Source organism: Aethalodelphis obliquidens, unplaced genomic scaffold, assembly GCF_003676395.1.
Source record: "Aethalodelphis obliquidens isolate GAN/ISIS:26980383/991018 unplaced genomic scaffold, ASM367639v1 scaffold50, whole genome shotgun sequence".
Taxonomy (NCBI): domain Eukaryota; kingdom Metazoa; phylum Chordata; class Mammalia; order Artiodactyla; family Delphinidae; genus Aethalodelphis; species Aethalodelphis obliquidens.
The window spans coordinates 4147354-4175346 of NW_020837994.1; the positions used below are offsets into that span (position 1 = coordinate 4147354).

The 27993-nt window shown below is 40.2% G+C and overlaps 1 long non-coding RNA gene across 1 annotated transcript; it reads right to left on the reverse strand.

Moving 5' to 3' along the window:
* Window positions 1–27631, reverse strand: LOC113607798 (uncharacterized). The gene is made up of 3 exons (XR_003428077.1): window positions 27594–27631; window positions 26949–27087; window positions 1–314 (listed from the first exon to the last, which is right to left on the reverse strand). It is a non-coding gene; the product is annotated as an uncharacterized LOC113607798 (long non-coding RNA).
* Window positions 27632–27993: the final 362 nt, after the last annotated feature.

Genomic DNA, 27993 nt, shown 5'->3' on the forward strand with positions numbered 1-27993 from the left:
AAATAAAGTTATCATTAAATAAAATATTATGTTAATAGAAATTTCAAAACAGGTGTAATAAGAGAATGAAGGGGGAGTTCAGTTAATTTCTCCCACCTCTACAGTGCCCAGGCTGAGATCTCATGAGGTGCAGAACTTTGAGATACATAGATATGGAGGCCACGTCCTGCTCAAGGCTGGCTGGCCTCTGGCCTTACCTCATGGCACACAGCTCCAATCTGGCCTTCATCCATGTGGGTTCCCAAGTATTCCATGTCAAAGAACCTCCAGCCAAGTATTCCATTACGACTCATAGCCCATCTCCCACAAGGTAACTGTAGGAGTAAAGATAACGGGTGAGAAGGAATAGAGTACCCTGGGCCATAGCAGTGGTTTTCAAAGGACAAGAATACACACAGAGTGACTCTGCATTTCCCTCAGCTCTGGAAGAATCTAGGGCTCTTTTTTATAAGCAAAAGCAAAATCTGGGGGACAGGATTACTAACTTGACACCTCTTAAGTACTCACCAGGAGAAAACAAAGTAGACTCTTCTGTGAAGCCCCAAAGGGCAGAACTAAAATCGAGAGGTTGAAGATATAATAAAATTTTATTTCATCACAACACAAAGTAGTAATGCCTAAAATTAGGCATGACTCCCAAACCTCTAAAAGCATGAAAGCAGAGAGCACCCAAACATTTGACAAAGTTGGGATTTGGAGTCCATGTTACCAATATTAGGGAAAATCACTAAACCTCCTTGAGTTCTATTAGATTTGAGATCCATGAGACCCGCACTGGGTCTTGTTCAAAACTCCATACCCAGAGAGTCCAGCACAATAGATGTCAGTATTTGCTGAATAAATCAAATAAAAGATAATTGTAGGGCTTCCCTGGTGGCGCAGTGGTTGAGAGTCCGCCTGCCAATGCAGGGGACGCGGGTTCGTGTCCCGGTCCAGGAGGATCCCACATGCCACGGAGCGGCTAGGCCTGTGAGCCGTGGCTACTGAGCCTGCGCGTCCGGAGCCTGTACTCCACAACGGGAGAGGCCACAACAGTGAGAGGCCCTCATACCGCAAAAAACAAAAACAAAAACAAAAACAAACAAACAAAAAAAAGATAATTGTAAATACTAAGTGAAATAAGCATCATAAAAGCCACTGAAAAGCTGTAGAGTTTTATACACACGTCATCATGCTGACAATGATATCCATTTTGAATGTCTCTGATTCTAGAAATGGAATGAATTCAGTAAGGGCTGCAGAACCAAAGCCTCATCTGGAAGCCAAGGGCTGCCGATTAAGTACTGTCGGAGAGATTATGGGGCTGACACGAGTTAGAACTGATAGCTTCACTCAGAGATTGGATCACTCAGCCCTACTATGTGATAAATAAAAAGGTCACTTGGCCTGTCTGGTCAGTTTCCTCAGCAGTAGAATAAGACAAATAACAACAAAGATAGTCCAGAGCTCTACAGACTCTTGTGCTCGCTTTAGACAAAGAAGCTAGACTGGACTGACTTAAGCTGTGTGGTGTGTCATCTTATCTCCATCCAGATACTGGGACTATTGCTGGGCAGACAGGGAGACTACTGGAAAAAACACATGGTCTCAACCAAAGGGTAAGATTTGAGCCCTAGTCTCTTGACTATGATTCAATCCAGTCCTCTTTCCATAATGTTCTTCATTCTTTATACTTGAAAGTCATGTAGTTTTTTAATGTCCATGAAGAATAAATATGACAGATTGCTTTTCTCTTCAACAATCACTTCTGAGAGAGAAGACTATGGGAACGTGGACCAAAAGAGAATCAGGACTGGGTAAAAAGCCTTCCACTTGCCAGGAGCCTATTTCCTCACTGACAAAGAATACACATTTATGGCCTGTCACCCAGCACATGGAGAAGACAGCTTCAGCTTGGACTGACTGGGGGAAAATATGAGGGTCCAAAAGACTATCTCTAGACGCTGACAAAGCTGATTCTCTTTCCTGGGTCCGACATGCCCCTGTCAAAACTAATACAATGCAAGACCAGATTCAGGTTGTCTCAAACACTTCGTGACTACACACTGTGCCAAGGTAACTTCTAAAATCACATCTCAGGGAATTCCCTGGTTGTCCAGTGGTAGGGACTCTGCACTCTCACTGCTGAGAGCCCGGATTTGATCCCTGGTCGAGGAACTAACATCCCACAAGCCGAGCAGCATTGCAAAAAAAAAGAGAACAAAAAAGCAGATAGCCTTTTCATTGTACGATTAAAATCACATCTCAAGGTAAAACCTCAGAGCATCACATATTTTGAGAAGAAGTAATATGAATGGAGCTCTCTTCTGGGAACTCACAAAAGCCACAGACTCTCAAATGCAGTACCTTCACTGAGTGCTCAGATTAAGAGCACCCACTTTGTCCTCCCGCAGGAGCCCCCCGGTATTCTTTTCTATGCCAGACTAGGAGCTATCTGATGGCAGGGACTGAGCCTTATACTTCTGATTCCACAGTAAAAGCCTCTGGAGACACCAGAAAAGGCACGATCAATAAACAATTTATAAATCTTCTAATCCCTTCCTAGAACACAAATTCCTTCAACAACATTGTCATGTATTTACTGTTTAGATAACTCCAATGAGGGGAAACTCCCTGTTTTATGAGACAGGCCATAACTCTATTGGACAGCATTCATTTTTGCTTATCCTGAGACAAAATCTGGTACCTTATAACTTTTAGTACTTTCTCCACACACTATTCTCTGTTTGAGTTCATAAAAGAGATGAGAAGATGGAAAGTAACTTTCAGAGGCTTTTTCAGAGCCAGTCATGACCCACATTGTGGAGAGACAATCATCCCCCAAAAGGATAAGGCTCTATTTTCTACAGTTATCAACATCGTGTGTTGGAAAGATCAAAGTCCTCTTAAAACAAAACAGAAACTTACCAATGTTTTAGATGCAGAACAAGAATCTGGCAGAATCTCGCAGAAATGAAATCTAGCAGGCAATGCAATATAAACAGTAAAGGAATTAGAATCCAAGACTTGGTCCAATATCACCTGCACCTGTGATATCTCTGAGCTGGGCAAGAAGCTCACTTTCTTTTTTACATTTGAAAAATGGAAAGGGAATGGATGTTGATGTAGGAATATTCAAATCCAAAACCCTCTTTTGCTACTTACTCTGGCTTCCTGATCTTGGACAAGTTATTAACTTCTATGAACTTCAGTTTCTTCATCTGTAAAATATAGATAATAAACCCTGCCTCACAATGAGATACTACTGTTCAGGAAAGTGTTTAGTACAAAGTAAAGCATGACACAAACGTTAGCTACAGCCCTTATTATTATGCTGAAGAACAGAAGTCTTATGGACTGGAACAATGGAGTGGAATATTCAAAATGGGGTTTAATGAAGATAATTTAAAAGTTCTATGTTACCAGCTTAAGGCAATCTCATGTTTAAGAAAAGGGTCAGGGCTTCCCTGGTGGTGCAGTGGTTGAGAGTCCGCCTGCCGATGCAGGGGACATGGGTTCGTGCCCCGGTCCGGGAAGATCCCACATGCCGCGGAGCGGCTAGGCCCGTGAGCCATGGCCGCTGAGCCTGTGCGTCCGGAGCTTGTGCTCCGCAACGGGAGAGGCCACAACAGTGAGAGGCCCACGTACCGCCAAAAAAAAAAAAAAAAAAAAAAAAGAAAAAAAAGAAAAGGGTCAGAGATTTAAATTGGCTACAACTGTACCAGGGGTCAACAATGAAAAAGACCACCTAAAAAAAAAAAAAAACACCACAGAACAATGAATGAAATCATTAGGTTGTGTTGAGTTTCTAACAAAAGCTGAGTCCCACCCACTCCATAATGGTCAAATCTCAAAGGAAACTACTGAGTGTCACATTTTAAGAGAATGCGGACAAACTAGAAGTTATTCAGCAGGGTAAGCAGGATAAGGAAAGATTTGAGATGCAGAATGATTTAAAGACCTATATGTTTGACTCAGGCAGATGGGCTGAAGGCATTCCCTAGGGCAGAACAAACAGTACCAGGACCAGCTGTGAGAAGGTACACGGTGGTAGGGTTCAGCCTAACCCCAGAATACTGTGCAGCAATCAGAGGTGTCCAGCAACATGCAGGGTCAGAGGCAGAGAGCCAAGCATCATAGACTAATCTTAAATGGAGGCAGTTCTGAGCACTGGTGTTGCATTCTCCTCTAACAGCTCCACCATCCATCTGTCCCAAAGGCCCTATTTCTCTGGCAGGACTCCACTCCATAAGTAGTTCACAATATTTGGGCTCTTGCTTTCCCTTATGACCAGGATCTCATTAATAATCAGGTCTCTCTTCAGCTGCTGCTGAAGGTTCATCTGCTTAATGGCCACCTGAAATCAGAATACATTCAATGTACAGAGTGACTCGGTATGTACTAAGCACCTACTAAGTACCAGACCATAAACACTTAGGAGACAGAGATGAATAAGATATGGTCTTAGCCCTTGAGGAACTCACAGTTTATTATCGGAAACCAGTGGTACTCAATGTGAGGTCGCCAGACCAGCAACATCAACATCATCTGGGAATGAGCTAGAAATGAACATTTTCAGGCCCCACCCAGACCTGAACCAGAAACTCTGTGATTTAATAAGCTCTCCAGGAAATTCTCATGTGCACCAAAGCTTGAGGATTAAACTTTGTACTAAATAAAATACTTATATTAGAAAAATACTTTTAAAAATCACAATATAAAAGAGGCTAACTACAGCAAGAGTCCAAAAGGAATCCAAACTGGAAAAGAAGAAGTTAAACTGTCACTATTTATAGATGACAGGATACTATAAATAGAAAATCCTAAAGATGCTACCAGAAAACTACTAGAGCTCATCAATGAATTTGGTAAAGTTTCAGGATACAAAATTAATACACAGAAATCTTGCATTTCTATAAACTAGCAATGAAAGATCAGAAAGAGAAATTAAAGAAACAGTCCCATTTACCATCACATCAAAAAACTAAAATACCTAGGTATAAACCTACATAAGGGACAAAAGACCTGTACTCCAAAAACTATAAGATGCTGATGAAAGAAACTGAAGACAACACAAACAGATGGAAAGACATACTGTGTTCTTGGATTGGAAGAATCAATATTGTCAAAATGACTATACTACCCAAGGCAATCTACAGATTCAGTAATCCCTATCAAATTACCAATGGCATTTTTCACAGAACTAGAACAAAAAATCTTAAAATTTGTATGGAGACACAAAAGACACCAAATAGCCAAATCAAACTTGAGAAAGAAAAACGGAGCTAGAGGAATCAGTCTTCCTGACTTCAGACTATACTACAAAGCTATAGTAATCAAAACAGTATGGTACTGGAACAAAAACAGAAATATAGATCAATGGAACAGGATAGAAAGCCCAGAAATAAACCCACATACCTATGGTCAATTAATCTACAACAAAGGAGGCAAGACTATACAATGGAGGAAAAACTGTCTCTTCAATAATTGGTGCTGGGGAAAACTGGACAGCTACATGTAAAAGAACGAAATTAGAACATTCTCTAACACCATACACAAAAATAAACTCAAAATAGATTAAAGACCTAAATGTGAGACCGGACACTATAAAACTCATAGGCAGAACACCCTCTGACATAAATCACAGCAGTATCTTTTTTGATTTGTCTCCCAGAGTAATGGAAAAAAAACAAACAGATGGGACCTCATTAAACTCAAAAGCTTTTGCCCAGCAAAGGGAACCATAAACAAAACAAAAGGACAACCCGCAGAATGGGAGAAAGTATTTGCTAACGATGCAACCGACAAGGGATTAGTCTCCAAAATTTACAAACAGCTCATGTGGCTTAATATCATAAAAACAAACAACCCAACCAAAAAATGGGCAGGGGCTTCCCTGGTGGTGCAGTGGTTGAGGGTCCGCCTGCCAGTGCAGGGGGCACGGGTTTGTGCCCCGGTCTGGGAGGATCCCATGTGCCGTGGAGCGGCTGGGCCCGTGGGCTGTGGCCGCTGAGCCTGCGTGTCCGGAGCCTGTGCTCCACGACCGGAGAGGCCGCAGCAGTGAGAGGCCCGCATACAACAACAACAACAAAAAGAAATGGGCAGAAGACCTAAATAGACATTTCTCCAAAGAAGACATACAGATGGCCAAAAAGCACATGAAAAGATGTTCAACATCATTAATTATTAGAGAAATGCAAATCAAAACTACAGTGAGCTATCACCTCACACCAGTCAGAATAGCTATCATCAAAAAGCCACAAACAATAAATGCTGGAGATGGTTTGGAGAGAAGGCACCCTCCTACACTCTGGGTGGGAATGTAAACTGGTAAAGCCACTGTGGAGAACAGTATGGAGATTGCTAAAAAAACTCAAAATAGAGCTACCATATGATCCAGCAAGCCCACTCCTGAGCATATATCCAGAGAAAAACATGGTCTGAAAGCATACATGTACCCCAATGTTCATTGCAGCACTATTCACAATAGCCAGGACATGGAAGCAACCTAAATGTCCATCAACAGAGGAATGGATAAAGAAGATGTGGTACATATATACAATGGAATACTACTCAGCCATAAAAAAGAACAAAACAATGCCATTTGCAGCAACATGGATGGGCCTAGAGATTGTCACACTGAGTGAAGCAAGTCAGAGAAAGACAAACATCATATGATATTGCTTATACGTAGAATCTAAAAAAAAATGACACAAATGAAATTATTTACAAAACAGCACAGACTCACAGACTTAGAGAATGACTTATGGTTACAAGTGGGAAAGGTGGAGGGGAGGCATAGTTAGGGAGTTTGGGCTTGACATGTACACACTGCTATGTTAAAAATGGATAACCAACAAGGACCTACTATATAGCACATGGAACTCTGCTCAATATTATGTAACAATCTAAATGGGAAAAGAAGTTTAAAAAGAATAAATCCATGTACATGTGTAACTGAACAAAAAAAGCTACCTGACTTGCAAGAGGATTTGTTATCCAGCCCTTATAGTCCTGCACTATACTCACTTTAATTTTGACGAAGAATACCAGAAAAGAATTTGCCAAGACTTATCAAATGACTCTTAATTGTAAATTATTTTTTTCACTTAGAAGTACCTCACACTCAGAAAAGGAAGGGAAAATTGGAGATATTCTTAATTTCAATACTTTCTTCCGAATACAGTATTTTCAATAAAATTTATTTTTATTGAAAAAAAAAGTTCCACATACTGAAGTTTATGATGATTAGTTAGGGTGTGTATCTCAAGAAGCTTGTGAGCTCATTTGAAAGCTCAGAATCCCTGCTGCCAAGTACAGGGCCTGGAACACAGTGGGCGCTCAGCAAACACTTGTGGAAATGAAGAGGGGAAGAGATAATTCAGTGGGTTGATAAGTACTTTGTTGTTAAACAACAAAAAGCATCAGCAATAGGCTACTCTATCCCATAGGACTAGACTATAAATTACTTGGTAAATGTTTATTCCCTAAAGATATTTTATCTTTTTCTTGCTTAACAGACAATAACATGAAAAACTAACAGAACTAAATTAGTCTTTCCAGAATCAGCAAAACGTGTAGAGAAGAATAATGCAAATTTTTATGGGAAAATCCTAGACTCTATTATTTCTTCAAGTATAGACAATCTTCTGCCAAGAGCCAGTTCATCAGTAAGAACAGAAATGATTTTTTAAAACATTTTGATCACCTCCATTCCCTGCCCCAAGTGAGAAAAAATTGCTTTGGAGTGGAGTCTCCTACCAGGTTAGGCTTCTGGTCTGGCTGCAGCTTGCTATAACAGCTGATGATTAGCTTTTTCTAATGTCTGAAGAGGAACACAGTGATCTAAAGACACATTACATTAAGACTGTAAGCCCTTACAACACATACTAAGATCTGGATTCTCTGCAGTTCCTCAGGCCATCCTGGAGGATGGTACAGTGCTAGTGAACCTCACAGAGGTCACTGCTGCAGCAGCAAGGGAGAAAAGAGGCAGCCTGTGGATAACAGACGGGGTGGCAAGATACCAGGAATCCTTTTCAATAGCTACTGACTAACTATGGGCTAGGCTAATGCCCTTCACCTAATCAGATCCCTCCTATTCAGGCCAGCAGATAGCACTCCTATAACGGAAAAAAAACTGGACTTGAACTCTGGGGGCCTAAGCTCTGGGGCTGGGGCTGTCACTTACTAACCTTGACTAGTCACAAGCTCTCTGAGCCTCGGTCCCTTTATCAATACTGAGGATAATAATCCCACCCTGAATCCCCTCCTCACAGGATTGTTCTGAGAACTAAATGAGACAGTGGTCAATGTGTTACTCATACATAAGAAATGTAAATAATACAGTAAGACAACAATGAAAATGCTAATCACTGTCATAACTGCATTTGATGAGTAACTGGCACAGAGCAGCAAGAGTGACAACGTTATCAGCAGGAATGACAGCAAAAACAAACCACCCTCCCACCACTACTGTTTATTGAATGCCTACTCTGTGCCAGCGCTGTGTTAGGTGCTCTACTGACATTATCTCTGTAAAACCTAACAACAAGCCTGTCGAGCAAAAATCATTATCTGCATTTTCAGGGAAGAAAATGAAGGCTAAGACTTGCAGAAAGTTGCCCAAGGTCATAATCAATGCTTTCAGGTTCATATGACTTCAAAGCCTCTTCCAGTCTATTCTTTCTATTACACACATTCCCTCTAAAACATGGGCTTGAAAATTAATTGCTGGATCTGTAACTGGAGGATTTCCAGCACTAATATGCTAATCTTCTTACATATGACAGACAATAGCTCTCCTCTTCTCAGCTGGATAACTTCCAACAGGCACTTGCTCACAAACACAGAGTATCTCGCTAGCTCCACTAAAGATTTACACTCCCTGGGGGAGGAAATGAGGCCTTCCTGGCTGCACTGCATTAGCCACCCTAATGCACTCGCTTTCACTCACAGTTCTGTAACCACAAGGCAGGCACATAGTGAAGTCACGTTTGTTTTCTGTGGCCAGCTGCTCACACATGGAGCCTCCAGGCCTTCCAGGAACCGGCCAGCACCAGCCTGCCTCCCATCAAGGGCTGTGAGGTCCTAGAGGCCAGAAACACGACCAGGGGCCGTGGTGCCTAACCTTAGCTCTGCTGCGGCCTTGCAGCCCAGAAAGCACAAGTTAAAATTTCAGAATCAAAGGATTCTAACCCAGCCCTTGCTAACTGCTATTAGCACAACCCGGCCAAAGTTACTAAACTCCCGAGTCTCAAATTCCTAAAATTCAGTAAAAAGGAAAATTCAGTAAAAATTCAGTAAAAATTCAGTAAAAATTCAGTAAAAATTCAGTAAAAATTCCTCAAATTCAGTAAAAAGGAAATAATATCACCTACCAGGTAGGGTTCTTTTTAGTATTGGTATCATCTCATTTTTAGGGTTCTTTTTAGAATTGGTATCATCTCCTCTTCTTTATTTCTGCCTCCAATTAGCCATATTTAAAATTGGCAGAGGGATACCATGCTAACTTCTCACCATTATTTTACACAGGTGTCTTGTCAGCACAACAGTTTTATATGTACATAATGGAAAAAATGGTTTCTTACATTTATATACTACATGATTATAATGTCTGAATCTTTAACAGTTCTTAGCACAAGGTGTAGCATAAAGCACATGTTCAGTAAATGCTTTAGGGAACAAATAAACACAAGTAAAAATTAATATATATGTAATTCTTAGTTTATGATGCATTTTCACAGGCATTACTTTACTCAACTTTTTCAACACTTTCATGAGGTATATGTTATCATGCACATTTTACAAATAAATAGAATTCAGGCTCAGGAGGTCAAATGACTTGCCCAAGTAAGTAGGTAAAGGTAAGCATCTAGGTTATTGGATTCTTACATCCAAGAACAATTAATAAATCTTTTTTTTTTTAAGTTGACTTACCTTCGATGGAGCCTCAATATTTGGCTCAGACACTTGTAAAAGCCTGACCAGAGCACAGTGAGGTACGTGCTGTCCCTATTAACCATGACTTCTCCAGTACACCATGGGGTTTCAACCACCAAACATATACAAGCAGGTCCCAGTAGCCTCCCTCAGAGGAGCCCAACTATTTTCACTGGAACAGGAAGTACCTCTTTTCATCTCTGAGCCCCAATAGTCTTTGAACTATTAGTTCAAAGACTTGGTCTTTGATCTAAGAACATCCCCAGGCAACTCCCACCTGCCAACCTTCTCACTCTACAACCAATGATTTTGATGGAAAGAAACCTCAGGTACTCTAGATTCCCTTCATGGCTTCCTTCTGCTGAAGATAAGATCTTGGGTCATCAGGCCTTAGCAATAAGATCAGAGCCTTCCCAGCTTATGAAATGTGAGAGACAAAGAGGTGCCTCCAAATGAGGACTTCAACGTCTACTGGAATCCTGGGCACAGAGTAATGGAAGGACCACTAGATTGGGAGGCAAGAGACACATGTTTAAATCTCTTCTATATCAGATTTCTCTCCCAAGCACCAGACTTGTAAAACTAATTGTCCAGGAGTGATGTCAGCATCAAGATGGAGAGAAAGACGTTCCCTTTGTCTCTCTCCTCAATCTCTAACCAGTAAAATATCCATAACTCAACAAAGGTTCCTCTGCCCAACGCATCACAATGGTGGAGAATTCTACACATCTGTATATCTAAAGGTGAAGACATGGGAACACATAGAGGAGGTGGAACCAGGGGAACCATGGAGGCAGTGAAGAATCCCAGCTCCCTGGCCTCAACAGCTGAGTCCACATTCCCAGAGAACCCAGTAGCAGCAGGAGAGGTGGCACACATGACTTTGGCTTCCCAGCTACAGTGGCACCCATGGCCACAGGTAACTAGGAAGCAGTGAACCCTACCCATCCAGCCACAGAGGCACCCACAACTCCACTCCACCCCTACGCACAGTAGTGGAGCCCGAGAACCTGACAACAGGAACATGGCAGAGGTGTCTACCTGACCCAGCTCCCTGCCCACTCCCACCCCCACCTGCAAGAGTGAAGCCTGAAGCTCAGCAGGTCCCAGACACAACAGAAGAGCCCATCATCTTGGTGCCCCAGGCAGCATCACCAGGAACAGTGGCAGCAGCATGGCACCAGTGACTGTGGAAGCACAAGAATTTATAGTGAGTGCAAGGGGCCAAACTTCCAACAGACATAAAGTGGAGGATGTAAAGTGTGGACTCTTAAATATAATCAGAGGCAGGTCAGGTAAGTGAAACCAAAGACATGTGCTATAGTGCCACCTACTGGAAAACAAAAGAAAGACCTCTAATTTCTTATCTGCTGAATTGTTAGAAACAAGTAGAAAGATGTTCACTACTTCAAATGCACTGGTAGAGGAACAACTAATCAAGCACCATGCAGAACCACAGTAACACTGTAACACACACACACACACACACACACACACACACACACAAAATGACAATTCTTCAGAAACCAAGCTTAAAGTCAGAGAATATTGCAATCTAACTGATAGAGAATTCAAAATGGCTGGCATGAAGAAACTCAAGCTACAGGAAACCTCAGAAAGGCATTTTAATGAGCTCAGGAATAAAATTAATAAACAGAGGAATAATTTATCAAAGAGACTGAATATCTGAAAAGAACAAAACAAATTCTAGAGCTGAAGACTCAGTAAATGAGACGAAGAATGTATTAGAATGCATTGGAATGAGAGCAGAACATATGGAAGGAAAATTAGCAAGCTCAAACAGAAATCTAGAAATTATAGAAGTAGAAGAGGAAAGAGAAATAAGATTTGAAAAAATAAGGAAATTCTACTAGACCTATCCCACTCTTCTAGGAAGGGCTGCATTAGGGTAATGGGTACAGCAGAAGGAGAAGAGAGGGAAAAGGAAGCAGAGAGATTACTGAAAGAAATAATAGCTGAGAAATTCCCAATACTGGGGAACAACTATATGGTCCATGAGCTAAGAGAATACCTAATTACATCAACACAAAAAGACCTTGCCCAAGACATATTATACAAAAGCTATCAAAAGTCATTGACAACTATACTACCTAAGGCAATCTACTAATTCAATGCAATCCCTATCAAATTACCAGTGGCATTTTTCACAGAACTAGAACAAAATTTTTTTTAATTTCTATGGAAACACAAATACCATGAATAGCTAAAGCAATTCTGAGAAAGAAAAATGGAATTGGAGGAATCAGTCTTCCTGACTTCAGACTATACTACAAAGTTACAGTAATCAAAACAGTATGGTACTGGAGCAAAAACAGAAATATAGATCAATGGAACAGGATAGAAAACCCAGAGATAAACCCATGCACCTACGGTCAATTAATCTATGACAAAGGAAGCAAGGATTTACAATGGACAAAAGACAGTCTCTTCAATAAGTGGTGCTGGGATAACTAGACAGCTACATGTAAAAGAATGAAATTAGAACATTCTCTAACACCATACACAAAAATAAACTCAAAATGGATTAAAGACCTAAATGTAAGGCCAGACAGTATAAAACTCTTAGAGGAAAACATAGGCAGAACACTATTTGACATTAATCACAGCAAGATCTTTTTTGACCCACCTCCTAGGGTAATGAAAATAAAAACAAAAATAAACAAATGGGACCTACTTAAACTTAAAAGCTTTTGCACAGCAAAGGAAACCATTAGCATGATGAAAAGACAACCCTCAGAATGGGAGAAATTATTTGCAAATGAAGCAACTTACAAAGGATTAATCTGCAAAATATATAAACAGCTCATGCAGTTCTATGTTAAGAAAACAAACAACCCAATCAAAAAATGGGCAGAAGACCTAGACATTTCTCCAAAGAAGACATAAAGATAGCCAACGAACACATGGAAAAGATGCTCAGCATCACTTACTGTTAGAGAAATGCAGATCAAAAGTACAATGAGGTACCTCCTCACACAGGTCAGGATGGCCATCATCAAATAATCTAGAAACAATAAATGCTGGAGAGGGCATAGAAAGAAAGGGAACCCTCATGCACTGTTGGTGGGAATATTAATTGGTACAGCCACTATGGAGAACAGTATGGAGGTTCCTTAAAAAACTAAAAATAGAACTACCATATGACCCAGCAATCCCACTACTGGGCATCTACCAGAGAAAACCATAATTCAAAAAGACACATGTACCTCAATGTTCATTGCAGCACTATTTACAATAGCTAGGACATGGAAACAACCTAAATGTCCATCAACAGAGGAATGAATAAAGAAGATGTGGTACATATATACAATAGAATATTACTCAGCCATAAAAAGGAATGAAAGTGGGTCATTTGTTCAGGTGTGGATGGACCTGGAGTGTGTCATACAGAGTGAAGTAAGTCAGAAAGAGAAAAACAAATATCATGTATTAACTCATATATATGTGGAATCTAGAAAAATGGTATAGAGGATCTTATTTTCAAAGCAGAAATAGAGACATAGATGTAGAGAACCAATGTATGGATATCGAGAGGAAGGGGGGGTGGGAGGTATTGGGAGATTGGGATTGACATATATACATTATTGATACTATGTATAAAATAGATAACTAATGAGAACATACTGTATAGCATAAGGAACTCTACTTAATGCACTGTGGTGACCTAAATGGAAAGGAAATCCAAAAAAGAGGGAATATATGTTTATGTATAGTGGATTCATTTTCCTGTACAGTAGAAACTAACACAACATTGTAAAGTAAATATACCCTAATAAAAATTAATTTAAAAAATAAAGTAAAAATTTTCAATTTTATTTAAAACCAGTTATGTTCTCATTATATTTTAAATAATATAGAAATATAAGGAGTTAAAGGTGAGTATTCTTCAGGAATGTGGTAAAGATGGCAGATTGAACATAGGCATGATCTTTTAAAGCCATTAAACCTAGAAGTTTGGGGTGAACAGGAAAGGAGACAAGATCAGCAAAGGAGGCGATGACATATTGGTGAGCAGTAAATAACTCAAGGAGGAATCCAGTGCTGACAGTGGGCAAAACTGAAGACCAATTTATATATCTATGCTTCAGAATCCTCAAAAGGTTCAGGAATTGGTAGCACAATATGCTTCTGAAACTGGAGGAGTGGAGCAGGGGTGGGGGGTACTAAAGCCAGATTCAATGAAAGTCAATTAAATGCAGTTAGATCCCCAAACTCTTTCCCTACTCTGTAACACTGAGTGATTGCCTACACCTTCCTCAGCAGAAAATTGGAGGTTTATTCTCTGGAGATGGAAAAACACAGGATTTCTGGATTAGGCAATGTAAAGTACAGTTAAATATAAGAGTATCATAGGAAAAACAGGGTAATAAAGTAAATATATGCATACGAATGCTGAGATCCCTAACCCTCTTATCTTACTGTGCTCCTGAAATATTACTCAAACTTTTATTCTCAAAGCAGCAGATTAGAAGATTCTTCGCTGGATCTGATCAGCCTAAATTCTAAACACAAAAATAAAGAAAACTGGGGCTTCCCTGGTGGCGCAGTGGTTGAGAGTCCGCCTGCCGATGCAGGGGACGCGGGTTCGTGCCCCGGTCCGGGAAGATCCCACATGCCGCGGAGCAGCTGGGCCCGTGAGCCATGGCCGCTGGGCCTGCACATCCGGAGCCTGTGCTCCGCAACGGGAGAGGGTCAGGGAACTAAGATCCCACATGCAACAGGGCAACTAAGCCCGCATGCCGCAGCTATTGAGCTCATGTGCTCTAGAGCCTGCTCACCACAACTAGAGAGCCCATGCACTGCAACTACTGAGCCTGCATGCTCTGGAGCCCACATACCACAACTAGAGAGCCCACACGCCACAACTACCGAGCCCACGTGCTTTGAAGCCAGTGTGCCACAACTAGAGAGCCTGCCAGCTGCAACTACTGAGCCCGCATGCTCTGGAACCCACACACCACACCTAGAGAGAAGCCAGCGTGCCGCAACTAGAGAAGCCCATGCCTCAGTGAAAGATCCCACATGTCACAATGAAGATCCCACATGTCATAACGAAGATCCCCCATGTCATAACGAAGATCCCCCGTGCTGCAAATGAGACCCGACACGGCCTAATTAATTAATTTTTGAATTTTTTATACATAGTATCCTGTCATCTGCAAACAGTGACAGTTTTGCTTGTTCCTTCCCAATTTGGATTCCTTTTATTTATTTTGTCGGATTCCATTGGCTAGGACTTCCAATACTATGTTGAAGTGGTGAGAGTGCACATACTTGTCTTGTTCCTGATCTTACAGGAAGTACTTTTAGCATTTCACCATCGAGTATGATGTTAGCTGTGGGCTTGTCATATATGGCCTTTATTATGTTGAGGTATGTTCTCTCAGTAGCCACTTTGTTGAGAATTCTTATTATAAATGGATGTTGAATTTTGTCAAAAAGTTTTTCTGCATCTATTGAGATAATCATATGATTTTTATTCTTCAGTTTGTTAATGTGGTGTATCACACTGAGTGACTGGTGGACATTGAACCATGCTTGCATCCCTGGGATAAATCTCATTTCATTATCACGTATGATTCTTTTAATGTATTGTTGAAATTAGTTTGCTGATATTTTGTTGGGGATTTTTGCATCTATGTTCATCAGTGATAGTGGCTTGTAATTTTCTTTTTCAGGGAGTCTTTATTTGGTTTAATATCAGGGTGATACTGGTGTCATAGGAAGAGTTCAGAAGCAGGCCTTCCTCTGTAATTATTTTTTAATAGTTTGAGAAGAATTTGTGTTAACTCTTCTTTAAGTGTTTGTTAGAATTCACTTTGAATATATGATGGCACTCCCTTCTGGCCTACAAAATTTCTACTGAAATTCAGTTGATAGTATTATGGGAGTTGCCTTGTATATAACTAAAAATGCCACAAAAATCTAGTAGAACTAACATATGAATTCAGAAAAGTTGCAGAATACAAAATTAGTATACAGAAATCTTGCATTTCTATACAATAACGATGAACAATCAGAAAGAGGTATTAGGAAAACAGTCCAATCACAATTGCATCAAAAAGAATAAAATTATGAGGAATAAAACTAACCAAGGAGGTTAAGTACCTGTACTTGAAAAACTGTAAGACACTGATGAAAGATATTGAAGATGACGCCGACAAAGGGAAAGATATACCATGCTTGTGAATAGAAAAATCAATATTGTTAAAATAAACTTACCACCCAAGGAAATCTACAGATTCAAAGCAATCATTGTCAAAATACCAATGGCATTATTCACAGACCTAGAGCAAATAATTCTTTTTTTTCTTTTTTCCTGCTGCACGCAGGCCTCTCACTGCTGTGGCCTCTCCCATTGTGGAGCACAGGCTCCAGACGCGCAGGCTCAGCGGCCATGGCTCACGGGCCCAGCCGCTCCGCGGCATGTGGGATCCTCCCGGACCGGGGCACGAACCCGTGTCCCCTGCATCGGCAGGCGGACTCTCAACCACTGTGCCACCAGGGAAGCCCAGGAACAAATAATTCTAAAATTTGTACAGAAACACAAAAGACCCTGAATATCCAAAACAATCTTGAGAAAGAAGTACTAAGCTGGAGGTATCATGATCTCTGACTTCAAACTATACCACAAAGCTACAGTAATCAAAACAATATGGTACTGGGACAAAAACAGACACATAGATCAATGCAACAGAACAGAGAGTCTAGAAATAAACCCACACTCATATGGTCAATTAATCTATGACAAAAAAAGGCAAAAGTATACAATAAGGAAAAGACAGCCTCTTCAATAAATGGTGTTGAGAAAACCAGACACCTACCTACAAAAGAATCAAACTGTATTACTTTCTCACACCATATACAGAAATAAACTCAAAATGGATTAAATACTTAAACATAAGATATGAGACCAAATATTTCTAGAAGAAAACTTAGGCAGTACACTCTGTGACATTGGTCTTAGCAATATTCTTTTTTTTTTTTGTATATGTCTCCTCAGGCAAGGAAACAAAATCAAAATATAAACAAAATTGATTATGTCAAATTAAAAATCTTTTGCACAACAGAAGAAATTATCAACAAAATGAAAGGGCAGCTTACTCAATGGGAAGATCTCTTTGCCATGACATATCTGATAAGGGATTAATAACTAAAATATATAAAGAACTCATACAACTCAACATACAAAAACAAAAATTCAGCGGTCCTTAATAGACATTTTTCCAAGGAAGACATACAGATGGCCAACAGACACATGAAAAGATGCTCAGTGTCACTAATCATCAGGGAAATGCAAATCAAAACCATAATGAGATACCATCTCACACCTATCAGAATGGCTTTTATCAAAAAGACAAGAAATAACAAGCATTGGCAAGGATGTGGAGAAAACAAAAAACTTGTGCACTGTTGGTGGGAATGTAAATTGCAGTCCTAGTGCAGCCACTAGGAAAACAATATGGATATTCCCTCAAATATGAAAAACAGAACTCCCATATGATCCAGCAATTCCACTTCTGGGTATTTTCCCAAAGAAAACAAAACCACTAATTGGAAAATATATATGCACCTCTATGCTCATGGCAACATTCTTTACCCTAGCCAAGATATAACAAGCTACCTAAGTGTCCATCAATAGATCAATGGATAAAGAAGACACGCGCGCACACGCACGCACACACACACACACACACACAGGAATATTACTCAGCCATAAAAAAAAGAACAAAATCTTGCCAAATGCCACAACATTGATGGACCTAGAAGGTATTATGCCAAGTGAAACAGTTCAGACAGAGAAAGACAAATATCATATGATTTCACCTGTATGTGAAATCTAAAAATCAAAACAAACATACATAACAAAATAGAAACAGCCACATAGATACAGAGAACAAACAGGTGGTTGCCAGAGAGGAAGTGGGAAGATGAAAAAAATGTGTGAGTGAGATTAAGGGGTACAAATTTCCAGCTATAAAATAAATAAGTCACAAGGGTATAATACACAACATAGGGAATATAGTCAAAAATATTGTAATAACTTTTTATGGTGACACATGGTAAGCAGTTACCATGGTGATCATTTTGTAACATGTAAAACTATTGAATCACTATGTTGTACACCTGAAACTAATATACTATTGTAAGTCAATTATACTTCAATGAAAAAAAGAAAAAAATTATCTGGTATAAGCTTGGAATCAAAATTCTGCTACCTTTTTCTTACTGCAAAATGGAGACTGTGGGACTTCACGGTTAAGACGCCGTGCGTCCACTGCAGGGGGTGCAGATTCGATCCCTGGTCGGGAAACTAAGATCCCACATGCCATGCAGTACGGCCAAAAAGTAAAAAAAAAAAAAAAAATGGAGACTGTCCCTGCTCTTTCAAATGCAGAATTTTAATTAATTTATCCATGAATATAACCCAGGATTCATTCCTGCTTCTTATATATATTCTCTCAGTCCATATTCTCTGGAATTACTCTTATCTTCTAGGATTTTTCTCCTCTACATAATTAAGCTGTGGTTTCTTCTGCTCCAATCAGTCTGACTTTACCTGCTTCCTATCTTCCATGAACCTTCTGACCATGGCCCATTTATGTCCTGTTTTTGTTTTGGAGCACTGTTTTTTGGTTTGTTTGTTTTTTTTTTTTTTTTGCTGTATGCAGGCCTCTCACTGTTGTGGCCTCTCCCGTTGCAGAGCACAGGCTCTGGACGCGCAGGCTCAGCGGCCATGGATCACGGGCCCAGCCGCTCTGCGGCATGTGGGATCTTCCCGGACCGGGGCACAAACCCGTGTCCCCTGCATCGGCAGGCAGACTCTCAACCACTGCGCCACCAGGGAAGCCCTGGAGCACCGTTTTGAGTTCATTTTTTATGTATCTTTTCTGAAATTAAGAAATTTAGCATAACCAGAGAGAGACACATGAATTCACTCTACTACCCTACCCTGATCAAAATTCTTTCTAATATGGTAGTTTAGACTAAAATGCCCATCCAACTATATTAATCTCCCATCTAAAATACTTCCTCAGCTTCAGCACAAAGTCCAAATTCTTTGGCCTGACATGATAAATCTTTAACTTGGCTTTTGTTCATGCTACCTCACACAAGAAACCATTGCCCTTCTCTCTGGCTCGTATCCTTACCTGTGTTGACCTGACACTGTATTATAAATCCTCATTTACATGTTCTGAGTCCTCACTAAATTATAAGATCAAAAGCAAAGACCTTACCAGTCCTTGAGTCTTCAGCACCCAAAGGGCCTATCACATAGCAGTTGTTCATTTTATAAATAAGAATTTGGGCACAAAAGTGCTACTGAAAGAGCTGGATCTCAGACCAACGAGCCACAAATAAAAGACGTTTAGAGTGGAAAGAACCTTAAATATCATGTTTGTTAAATGAACAAATAGTGAGGACCCAACGATTCCATACAAATTTCCTTGTAATACCAGACAGAATAAGTCACTCCATCAAATATGACCCTCATTGTACATTATTCATGTACCTCTCCTGCAGCCTTTATCCCTCTATTCTGTTGTTAATTTTTTCTCAAAGACTAAGAGAGAGCATATTCAATTTTGTATCACCAACACCTGGGCACAAAGAAGGTGCTATACAAATATTTTTGGTATGCATGAATAAATAAATGCTTAGGAGAACTGGATTTGGTATTGGTCTCTACTACTGACTCATTCAAGGGTACAGAGCAAGTCATGTCAAGTATCTGAGTCCCAATTTCTTAATTTGTGTCATGGAGATAACAATCCCAACCAATTATTTTACAAATAAAATGGAATGATTTGTGTGAAAACAATGCCATGCTCCCACAATACAAAACCACAGGCCCCACATAAAACTAGCAAGGAAATAAAGAGGCCTGAGCCACAGGGACAGTATTCTGAACGGGGGGAGATAATGTCCTTGACAGCCTGAGTAGTTTTAATTGTAGATACTAAATCAGTACAGGATTTTACCAAGCAGGTGTCATCCTCTCTGCCATATGGCATGAGCCCCAGGGCCCCTCCTCCTCACTAAGGTACAACAGAGCTAAGGCTTTACTGCAGTCTCCTTTATAAGACCTCTCTGACATCTTTCTCAGTTCCCTGCCACAGTGAAAAGAATGCTGGATGGCGACTCAGAAAACCCTAGATCTAATCTGGTTCTGCCACAATAGCAATTATGAGCCTTCAGGAAAGTCTGTTTTGTCACCAGCAAAGAGGGGAGGATAATACTTTCTTCACAAGGTAATTGTAAGGACTAATTATTCTAACATACATAAAGTTATTAACACAGTGCCTGGCACATGTTAGCTACTCAATAAATAATAGCTGTTACTCCTCCTATAAAAACATAAAGACATTTGAGTCACAAAGCAAAGCTCAGCTTTGTTCAGACCCCCTTCTTCAGTAATTTACAGTTCAGCAATGGGAAGAAACTCCCAAGGATCTCAACAGTTGCACATTCTTCCCCATCTTTTAATTCCATCTCTTCCATTTGATGAAAGAGTGGATCGGGGAAAGTGACACAGACCGCAGATCAGATACCTTATTGTTATTAACCCTTCTTGATTTCAGTTTTATCATCTACGAAACAAAGATAATAAACCACCTCACTAAATTCCAGTGAAGATTAAAAGAGATATTGAATAAAAAAGGACCTGGTATGCCACAAGGCATTAGATATGTGAATACTTTTTATAATTGCTAAGTGTATAAATGACTCAGAGTAAACTTCCCCACTTCTGGAAGCATGATTCAAAGTATTTGGATGGTTACTCAGTATTGTATTAGAACGTACGACCCCCACTTAAAATTTTTCAATAGCTTCTCATTACCTTAAAGTTACAACTCCTATATGATCAGACCTGTCTACCCTCCTCATCACCCACCTCTAGTCCCTTCACACTTCACATTCCAATCATGACAAACCACTTGCAGTTCTCTGTGTAAGCCTACCTCATGAACCTTGTTACCTTAGCACATGCTAATTATTCTGTCTGCAATACTCTCATCTCTCCTTAATTCTCAACCTAAATAACTCATCTAGCTCAGACTCTACCATCAAGAAGCCTTCCTTATACATCCAACCTTTCATTCAGTAAATTGTTCCTTGCCAGATACATGGACCCAGCAATTAACAAGTCAGACACAGCCCCTGGCCTCATGAAGTTTTAGCATGCTGCACTGTAACTGTTTGTGTCTTCATGTTGTTCACAAGATTGGGAGATTCTTAGGGGTTGGGACAATGCCTGATTCATCCCAATATTGTCACTTCTCCACACAGGACCTGGCAAAGTGTAGGGACTTTGCAAATGTTTAGTAAATCAATATGATTTAGTAAATCCATATAATTACCACCTTCGTACAAGAGACAATATCAGGTATAAAGAAGAGCAGTATTCTTTTTAATGGCTGAGTAATATTCCATTATATATATTACCACATCTTCTTTGTCCTCTGTCAATGGACATTTAGATTGCTTCCATGTCTTGGTTATTGTAAACAGTGCTGCAATGAACACTGGGGTGCATGTATCCTTTCAGACTATGTTTTCCTCAAGATACATGTCCAGGAGTGGGATTGCAGGATCATATGGTAGCTCTATTTTTAGTTTTTTAAGGAACCTCCATACTGTTCTCCATAGTGGCTGTACCAATTTACATTCCTAGCAACAGTGCAAGAGGGTTCCCTTCTCTCCACACCCTCTCTAGCATTTATTGTTTGTGGATTTTTGATGACAGCCATTTTGACTGATGTGAGGTGATATTTCATTGTAGTTTTAATTTGCATTTCTCTAATAATTAGTGATACTGAACATCTTTTCTACAGATTGTCATACTGAGTGAAGTATGTAAGGCAGAGAAAGAGAAATATTGTATGATATCACTTACATGTGGAATCTGAAAAGAAATGATACAAATGAACTTTACAAAACAGAAACAGACTCACAGACTTAGAGAATGATCTTATGGTTACAGGGTGGGGGGAGGCAGGGGGGGAGTGATAGTTAGGGAGTTTGCAATTGACATGTACACACTGCTATATTTAAAATAGATAACCAACAAGGACCTATTGTATAGCACAGGGAACTCTGCTCAATATTATGTAACAACCTAAATGGGAAAAGAATTCAAAAAAGAATAGATACATGTATGTGTGCATATATATATATAACTAAATCACTTTGCTGTACACCGGAAACTAACACAACACTGTTAATCAACTCTACTCCAATATAAAATAAAGTTAAAATAAAAAATAGCAGTATTCTCTCAGTTATGTCACAGCTTATAAGACCCTTTCAAATACATCCACATCTCGTCTTATCTGCTCTGAAAAACAGAATTTGTAAGTTGAGAGAGACAGAGGGATCCTTGAGGTCCTTTAATCTTACTTTCTACCCAATTCATCAATGGTTCCTATAATATCCCTTCAAGTGACAGGACATGCACAACAACTTCGGAATGAATGACTTTAAATTCATAGAATCCGCTCCCTTCAACAAGTAGTCCTCATCCTAGTTTTGTAGACCCAACAAACCCAAAAGAAGGAATTCTCTTCTAAATTCAGTTATTTGAAGACATGTCAGGAAAGGCAAAGTGTATTACGCTCACTTTATTGATGAAAACACTGAAGCTCAGAAAGGCAAATTGGCTTTGCTAATGTTCAAATCTATAAATGAAAAACTGAGTCCAGCAGGCAGTTCTTCTGGTTCCAAGGTTAGGATTTCTACAACATTAATAAACTAAAGCTGGAAGGGATGCCTACCGTTTATTAAGTCCAAGTCCTTTACTCTGAGGCCCAGGGTGGGAGAGTGACCAAGATGAGTACCCCCCAGCCCAGGCTCTGCAGCTACCACACTGACTTGATCCCTAAAAATCATACCTGCCCACATCAGAATAGAGGAAATAAAGGCTTACCAAAGTGTTAGAAGGACTATAATCCTCAGCTAATTCACCTCCAAAGGAAAAAAGACACTGGATTTAGTCAGTAAACAATTACAGTTAATCCTTTCTTGAGAGCTAAGGAAGCCTATTCAGTCAAGCACTTGCTAGGCTCAGAGAATAATAATCATAGTGTTATTGGTACTATAGGCCCACCAGCGTGCTAAACACGTTATACACATTACCTCCTCTAATCCTCATTACAGCTCTCAGTACTATTATTATGTCTACTTTTATAGATTTGGAAACTGAGGTTCAGGGAAGTTAAGTAATTTGCCCAGTAGTTATTTAACACATGGATTGGTAGGAATCAAGAGTTGAATCCTGGTGTACTTCTAAACACTATGCTACAACTGTATCCATATCAACAACTATATCATCTTCAGGCCTCAATGGCCAAAGAGATTTCCTGCATTATAAGTGAAAGGGAAAGAATTCATGGCTGGCACTGTGCTGAGCCACCCATAACAAATGATGACCAGTTTTTAGAGAGGACCCTTCTACATCCATGTCTATTCCCCACAGGGAGAGAAAGACTAAGCCTTAGGAAAAGAGAGGCTTTAATCATCTCAAGTTTAACCAAAGGCAGGGTCTTATTTTCTAAGAATAGATCCAACTTCCTGAAAGCAGATAATTACCATAGTTTACCGATTCTTAGATGTCTATTTTTTCCACATTAACACGTCTGAAACAGAGATTTGTCCTACAATCAAAGGCATTCCATGGTTCAACTATTTTTCTTTAATGGCATATAAAATAATGGTGCATTTTACAATGAATGATAGCTTAGATTTGATGAAATATGAAACATAGATCCAATGGAGATCATAGCAAAAACATAAGTTTAAAGACCAAGTATTGTGTTTCTTTTTATTCTTTAATTCCTAAAGGTCTAAGAAGAAACTGACTTCACCAGTTCATTACCAATGGAATTAAGGAGGAGAAAAGTCTACCAAATTCAACCTATTTCTCAACAAGAACCAAGCCCAAAGAATGTCCAAGATCCCAATTCCATCAGATAAGAAATTACCAGGTACAGCTTTTTGGTCCGATGACAAATCAAATCATGAATACATAAGCTGTGACAATAAGTTCTTAAAATAAACCTTGAACATCCATCTGTACCTTGGAGAAATCAATTCAGGATTGATTCACATTTTTTTCTTGTCCAAAAGTGCATCACCTTAGACAGAACAAAGTATAATACTACGCCTTCATCTTGTGCACTGGATATTCTGGTATTAAATATATCACCGCTCTATAAAAGACAGGTAAGCACTGCTCTTTTTAAACGTGATTTACAATTTCTATGTATCAAAATCACATTCCATAGCCCAGAGTGACAGAACAGAAAGTACTTTCAATCCCTTCATTTTATAAATGAATAAACTAAGGTTCACAAGAAAAGAAACTGGTACAAGGCTACATAAATCAGTGGCAAAGTAGGGCTAAAACCCAGAACCTTGGGTTGTCTATCTAGTTTAGGTTTTGCTTATCACATTAGCTACTAATTGGTACAGAATATAAAGTGCTAAAAGAAATAGGAAACGCGACAAAAATTGGCATGAAGGATTGTGCTTGGATTCTAGACAGCAAACTGTTTAAGGGCCCAAGGTGAAAACACCTTCCATCACATATCAGTTGAGTCGCTCTGAGTAAGTCACTTACTTTCCCGGAGCCTAATTAATTTGTCTGAGTCTGCAAAATCAGGATAATAATCCTTTCCCTACCAATCTCTCAAGGCCATCATGAGAATCAAATGAGATAACTCATGTGTAATCACATATAAGTTGAAGTAGTTTTATCATAATTAGTAGTATGAGAAGAGGGGAAAGTTAGCCCTGGACTTCAACTTCTAGAAAATTAAAAATCCTTCACATGTGTGCATGCACACACATGCACACAAACACACATGCACATATACACGTTTGCACAAATTTATACACACAGAAGTAGCTGTATGGGCACATATCTATACATATACACTCAATGTTATTCATTTATGCATGCACAGATGAACATACACAGAATTACCTGAATGTGTATATCTATACCCATATTTAGTCATAAATACTTAAATGGACTTTAATTCCAAACATAGGCAAACCCACAGAGCTATGCTTCCATATACATAAATGGCATTTGTACATATCTACACACATACACATAAAAACAGACTCTTCCAAAGACTTGGCCGCTGAGGCTTTCAAAGCCATCTTCTAATCTGTTGTCTCCATGACAAACTTTATAAAACACAAGCCTTCATCTCCTGACCAGAAAACTTTGCTACCCAGCACCCCTCAACCCCAATGACTCCTTGGAATGATCCAGGCCTTCAATGAAAGAAGTGAGACAGACCCAGCAGGCCAGATGTCAGGAAGGAAATATGCTAGGATCATGCATGACCCTCTCCAGGGCACACTATGCAGCATGAGCAAAGCTGCAGTCTGTCATCCTCACCATCTGTGCCCTTTGCTGCAAGCCAGATACTTGCTGGGGAAAGCATCCTTCAAAATTAGCTAGTTTCATCCTGGCTCTCACCTTCCCCAACAATACTGCCCTTTGAAAGAGACAGCATGAACACCAGAAAAAGCACCGGACTCAGAGTTAAGACCAGTGGTTAAGAGATCACTAATTTAGCCACATTAGAAAGGCATTTTGGGCTCTAATGTTTGCAAAACAAGGGGAAACTGGAAGTGGTATATACTAAAGATACTTCTTGCCCTAACATTCTAAGATGCTATATACAAGGCAAGTTTCCAGAAATGTAGGCCTTCCTATGACTTGCCTAAGAAAAGAAAAATCTCTCTGCTATGGAAGGAGGTGCTCCAAATAGAGTTACTAGAAGCAAGTGGTAAACTGAAAAGGTACTGGTCTAGGAATTAGGAGACCTGGATTCTAATCCCAATTCTGCAATCAAAAACATTCTGAAAAACACAGTCCCTTATACATATAGAGAGAGTACATCTAAAGAACATTTATTATTACTGGCCAGTTTTTCATTGGACTGATTGGACTGATAAAAATCAGTTCCTTGAGGAAGAAATTGGGTTTGCCTACTTAAAAGATACACATTAAATGTCATCACATAATTCATTAATATTGAAAACAAAGTTTATAATGATGGCTACATTTCCATGGTTCTGTTTTACAACCTATAAAGAACTGGGACTTCCCTGGTGATGCAGTGGTTAAGAATCCAACTGCTAGTGCAGGGGACACAGGTTCGAGCCCTGGTCCAGGAAGATCGCACATGCAGCGGAGAAGCAAAGCCCGTGCGCCAGAACTACTGAGCCTGTGCTCTAGAGCCTACAAGTCACAACTACTGAGCCCACGTGCCACAACTACTGAAGCCCGTATGCCTAGAGCCCGTGCTCCGCAACAAGAGAAGCCACTGCAATGAGAAGCCCACGCACTGCAAAGAAGAGTAGCCCCTGCTCGCCACAGCTAGAGAAAGCCCACGAGCAGCAACGAAGACCCAACACAGCCAAAAATAAATAAATAAATATATTAAAAAATAAAAAGAACTTCTACATCAGTGAGCTCATTTATCTGCATTACAGACTCTGGAGATTGGAATTATTATTCCCATTTTGAACTTCGAAGAAATGAAGTGACTGTTAGAACCTACTGAGTGTCAGAATCTACATCTTCTAGCACAAAGTCTACGTTCTAAATATACAAAATACACCACTTTTAAAAAACCTGCAGTTTCAGGGGATTCCTTGGCGGTCCAGTGGTTAGGACTCTGTGCCTTCACTGCCGAAGGCCCAGGTTCAATCCCTGGTTGGGGAACTAAGATCTCACAAGCTGCACAGCACAGCCCCCCAAAAAACTAACAAATAAAATGAAATAAAATACCTGCAGTTTCAGAGTAAAGACTCCATTTGATGCAAAAACCCATCATCTTGGCTCTCAAATTCCAAAATTCCATCTCAGTGAACGTGCCATCTCCACTCTTTCCGATACATTCTTCCTCCACCCCACACCAATAGGCATCTACTAAGATGAAAACCTCTTCTTTCCCAGACTGCCCTGGACACAATCCCCATACCTGTAAAGCTCTGGCTATTAGAGGTCTTCTTCGAGTTATAAAATTCCAATACACCCAGAACAGCCTGCGGGTTTTTCTTCTGCTCCGACTTGGTGATATTTGATGTCTGAAGCAAGCGGGCCCACTGCTCTGGCATCCCCTACAAGAGAGACATACGAGGCTGTCAGCAAGGCATAATCACAGGGGATCCTGAATGAAATTCAGAACTAACTCTGATAACTGATGGCAGCTAAAGATGGCTTTAGTCATTCCTTTCTCTCTCTGCCCTCAGAGTTCCACACTGGTCTCTCTTATAACACATCTCTTACTATATCTGTCATTTCTTGCGGTATTTGCCCCTTCACCAGGCTATTCCTCCTTTACAGCAGGAATCATGTCTGATTTGTCTCTGGATCATCAGTGCCCAGCACAGAGTCTGACGCCAAGGGGCCACTTAACCGAGGTCTATTTAAGGAATGGAGATTCAAAGGCTTCTCTAGTACAATTCTGGAGGGGAGGAACGTGTCCCTCTCAAGAATATGAGAAGATAGGAATGAGGGTCTTGGGCAAAGACAGAGGCATCAGGCAGTCTGGAAAGGATTAAATCTAACAGTGCACAGCCAGAACTCTGAAAGACCAAATGTCTTTCTGTGACCCAGGACTTACTGTAAACTCGCCTGTGACAGCATCAAAACCAATGTGAGGGCTTCCCTGGTGGCGCAGTGGTTGAGAGTCTGCCTGCTAATGCAGGGGACGCAGGTTCGAGCCCTGGTCTGGGAGGATCCCACATGCCGCGGAGCAACTAAGCCCGTGCGCTACAGCTACTGAGCCTGCGCATCTGGAGCCTGTGATCCGCAACAAGAGAGGCCGCGACAGTGAGAGGCCCGCGCACCGCGATTAAGAGTGGCCCCCACTTGCGACAACTAGAGAAAGCCCTTGCACAGAAATGAAGACCCAACACAGCAAAAATAAATAAATTAATTGATAAACTCCTGCCCCCAATATCTTCTTTAAAAAAAAAAAAAAAATGTGAATCGTGTACTCAAAATCTGAAGGAAGAGAAATC